This window comes from Triticum urartu, chromosome 7, assembly GCF_003073215.2.
Source record: "Triticum urartu cultivar G1812 chromosome 7, Tu2.1, whole genome shotgun sequence".
NCBI lineage: Eukaryota > Viridiplantae > Streptophyta > Magnoliopsida > Poales > Poaceae > Triticum > Triticum urartu.
This window is the reverse complement of record NC_053028.1, coordinates 574141674-574146162: the sequence shown is the minus strand read 5'-3', so window position 1 is coordinate 574146162 and position 4489 is coordinate 574141674. Positions and strand designations below refer to the sequence as shown.

Genomic DNA, 4489 nt, shown 5'->3' with positions numbered 1-4489 from the left:
GGTGGTGCATTGTACATCAACTATCATTTTTATTCATCCTTATGAGCTAATAATTTGCAGAAGTAATCATTTTAATGTATGATCACACCATGCCAAAGCTCAGCCTTTTCCTCTTCCTGTGATTGTCTCCCCGCAGCACAAACACCTTGCTGCAGCAATGTTTTGGATCAGCCTGCAGATCCCTTCTTGCCCCCTGGAACAAGTTGTTACCGCCTTTGAACTAAGGGTAGCAAGGTCCATTTCCCAGACATGATTTGACCGCTCGGAGTGCGCCGTTTGCACCAGTGCGCGTGGTGAGCACGGGGCAATGCAGGCCAAATCGGTGGTCTAGCCACTGTTCTTGTCGGCACCCTTGCTCCGGCCGGTCCTGGTTTGTCCAATCATGTCACATAGCTCAGCCTCATCTTCGCCGTGCGCCTTGATCCGTTTCCCCCTTCGTTTGCTTCCTCGTTGAGCCGTGGCCATCACCGAACACACGCACCGTCGTTTCCTCGCCTCTTGTCCACTTCTACCTCTCGTCCGCGAGCATCCCTCGTCTCCGTGACCCCCTGGCACTCGTCCGCATCCCCTCGTCGCCTTCCCGCCGCTCCCCGTGACCCATGGCCGCATGTGCGTATCGCCGGCGCTCGGACACGTAGCCGCGCCGCGTGTCGCCTCACCCCTCCCTCTAGAGCTCTCCCTGCGGCTATTTAAGCACGCCTGGAGGTTCATTGCGGTCCTCAACCCCTCCCAAGCCTCTCCCCTGAGCTTCCGAGCCTCCTCTCGCCCGCCATTGCCGTCATGGACGCCTCCTTGGTCCTGCTAAATTGAAGCGACCAGAGCCACCCCTCCACTCCCTGACCGCACCCACATCTTTCCCATGCTCCGGTGATCCTCCCCAGACCCTCACCTCGTCACCGGAGTACCTAAAGCCTCCGCCCCCAAGATCCAGTGCCGCCGCGGTCGCTCTCCTTTCCGGTGGCGATCTCCTCCCCGCGCCTCCCCAGCAGCCGCCCTTCCTCTGAATGGATGCGGCGGGCCACGCCTAGCTACCGCGCCACGGCCGGAGACGACCGGAGTCGGCCGGCCCCCTCGCCTGAAGCTCGCCTCTGCCTCGCCTGGTCCTCCTCTGTTCCACGCGAAGAACACAGGGAGGAAGAAGACGAGCGCCCGACCCCCTTCCCCTGCGCCTGGGCCCCACGCGCTAGTGGCCCAGCGCCCTGCTGACGTGGATAAGTGGACACGGCTTCTGCCCGTGCACAATTTCATCCAACGAAAGCGTATTTTCTCTCTGCTTCAGCTCAAAGTATGTTTTCTTTTATTGAAAGCGTATTGCCCTCTGTTTCAGCGCAGAATGCGTTTTCTTAATCATAAAGCGTATTTCTAATTTTGCGCCTCTGACTTATCCACTCAGGGACCCGTATGTGGATATTCTTTTTGCAAAAAAGTCCCTGATTTTCATCACTTTATAACTCCGCAACCGTAACTCCGATTGAGGTGAAACCAACGCTCACGTCTTCGTCTCGTCGAACTCTTTCTGTTGGTATCATTTTTATTATGTTTTCACACAGTGAAAATGACCACTTTGCCCTTGCACGTAAACAGGCCCCCTCCGAGAGAGAACTGTTTCTGGCAAATCTTTCTGCGATCGTTCCGCACTTTTTCCGGAGTATTTGTCGACCCCAGGCAAGCCAACCAATTATCTTGAGCCCCGAACTTGCATGTTGACTTTGCTTGCACCTCGTGTGTGTGTTTAGTTGCAGTAGTTTCTTGTCTGTTCCGTCTCCTATTATTTTAGTCGTGCTATATGTTTTGTTATCTGTCTTGCATGCTTATGCGTTCATGAAATAGGTTGACATGCTAGTTTACTGTTGCTACTAATAATATCATGCCTCTGCCCAGTTTAGTTTCATGTTAGTAGTATCGATGTTATGATAATTCTATTGCACTAATAAGTTTGCTAGTACTTGGTATTGCCATGTTTCGCATGCTATCACTGTTCTTTTGAAATGCTTGATGTTTTGTTACTGCATCGGTATGTTGCATGTTAGTTATTGCATTCTTGTTAATAATGCTCGCATGATGATTGATGATGGAGAAGTTAATAATATTACTTAATAACAAACCTCCCCCGTCATCACTGGGATATCATAGTGCCACCCAAGTCGAGCTTTCTCCTGTGCAACCACATTTACCTTATGGGAAGGTCCTGGCAGGGTCTATTGTCATGCCTCTCACCGGTGCCTCCCGTGAGGGAAGGTTATGGGAACACGCTACCCTGATCAGGTAGGTGGACATAACCTTGTGTGCTCGTTTTTGTTTTTATGGTACCTTGTCCCGTTTGGGACTGTTTTGCCATGACGTTGGCCATTGGTGTCTTTGGTAGACATGGGGCCACCCAGGACCGAACCCCAAGGGGGTATTGGTCGGAGTGGCCGGGAGAGTGTCATGGCAGTAGCTCGGTTTTGTCGGAACACCGTGGTCCGCACGTATGGGAGTGCGAGGCCAGGGTTCCGTGGTGTGGGTAAAGTGTGCTACCTTTGCAGAGAGTATATTCAATCTATTGATAGCCGCGTCTTGGTCATGGGCAAAAGTTCGTAGTAGGTCACACTATCGGATCTTGGTTGAAATGGAGGATAAACCTGCTAATAACTTGTGTGATAATTAAAATGTGGTAAATCATGTGATGACTTGGACTATGAGATAATCGTGAGAAGTCACGATGAGGTGTTGATATGACCCCGAGACGAGGTCTCGGTAAGTCATGCGTGTGCTCCGAGGAGCCGTGGCAGATTAAGTGGTGTTGCATAAGGTTAATACGTCATGCCTTCACGGGAGGTAACTGGTAGTTTATTTTAAGCATAGTTTCATGATGCCATCCATATTTTGATATGTTATGCTTTGCTATTGATATGGTAGGAGTAAATTTGATATGCCATGCTAGTAGATGCTATGATGTTGATGCTTAGTTTGATTTATGATTCTAGTTAATATCATTGCCATGCTTAGAAGTTGTGTTAAAGTAGACTATTGCATATGCTTGGTTCTTGCTTTGTCATCTGTTTCTTTGGATGTTATGTATTTGGTTGTCTTGCAAGTACATTCAATGTACCGACCTGGCGTGTCATGCCAGTTTTGTAGGTCGTACCCAACTTGTTCGCTTGTTCCGTCGTGCTAGGCCGTAATCTTGCCAGTCCCGTGAGTTGTGGAGCCTAGCCTAAGTGAGATGCTGCCAAACCAAGACTTCCGCCGCCATTTAAATAGACTTCCGCTACCTTTTAATAGCCTTAGGGCTATGCTAGATAATTGTATTCATCAATGATGTAATCTTATACACATGTAGTTGATGAATGTTATTGTACCTGGAATGCTGTATCATGGACCTGTCGTGCGTCTGGCATAATCCTGGGCTGACGTGCGAAGCCTCCCTGCTCCATGCGGATCGGGGTGTCACAGGAGATGGTATCAGAGCAGCTAGGCTGGCATAGGTTATCATAGCATTAGATCACCGTTACCATTAAACCGTAATGACCCTAAGGGATTTGACCCATCCCTAGCATCCGGCATGGCCACTGTTAATCAACAGGTGGCGCAGTCGGGACCGACACGTCCTCACCCCGCTGTCCCCGCCTAGTTATCCATGGAATGAATAGCAACCCTATCCTTTTTGGTCAGCCGCACCGCCTTCCCTTCACCATTAAGGGAAAGGGGCCACGCCATGCGGGCATGTCCCGCATAGCTGCCTATAAAATCCCCCTTTTCCGCTAGACGTTTCGCGCTCCCCTCGTTCACCCATGTCCCTGCAGAGAAGCCTAGCTAGTAGCTCCCCAGCCATGACTAGCAGCTTCAAAGCTCCCAAGTTTCACACCCGCACCTTTGTCGTCAACCACCCTGGCTTTCCACCCCTTCTTACCGAGATGCTCACTAAAGCCTTTGGCTGCAATGCTAGCCCAGATTACCTGGTGTTCCAGTCGACACCCGTCCCTCACCTTCATCGCTTTGTTGCAAGAGTGCACATCAGCCTAGGCCTTGCAGTAGATGGCCAGCCGTTGGTTTTTCAGGGTAGATCCATGCCTACCACTGATTTAGCCATTCAGGCCGCTGCTGTGGAGGCCATCCTATACCTCTGAACCAAGTTCCCGCATGTGCCAACGAGGCGGGAGTTCTGCTTTTTCCCCATTGTGGCAGAAGCGGGAATGCAGCCTTCTCCCGCTATCCAAGGAGATGACCCCGCAATCGCTCTCTTGGTGCAATATATCACTGCCCAGGGGATGATGATTTCAAAGATGCTTGCCGAATTTAGAACCCTGTACAATGATGAGTTACGAGTGGTCAAGGAAGCTTATCGTGAGGCTCGTAAATTCACATCTCAAGCCATTCACCCCATGCCATCCGAACCAGTGCTACCCTCTCAGCCTGTATTGTGGCCCAGGCCAAACATTGTCACCCTCGACAAGGCTCTTTTTTGGATCCACCAGCAGCATTTGCTTGGATCAATTTCAGCCACACC

General features: G+C 50.7%; 1 long non-coding RNA gene across 1 annotated transcript; it reads left to right on the top strand.

Moving 5' to 3' along the window:
* Nucleotides 1-633: 633 nt before the first annotated feature.
* On the top strand, nt 634-1844 carry LOC125525185. The gene is made up of 3 exons (XR_007291184.1): nt 634-1285; nt 1394-1476; nt 1585-1844. It is a non-coding gene; the product is annotated as an uncharacterized LOC125525185 (long non-coding RNA).
* The last annotated feature ends 2645 nt before the right edge of the window (nt 1845-4489 follow it).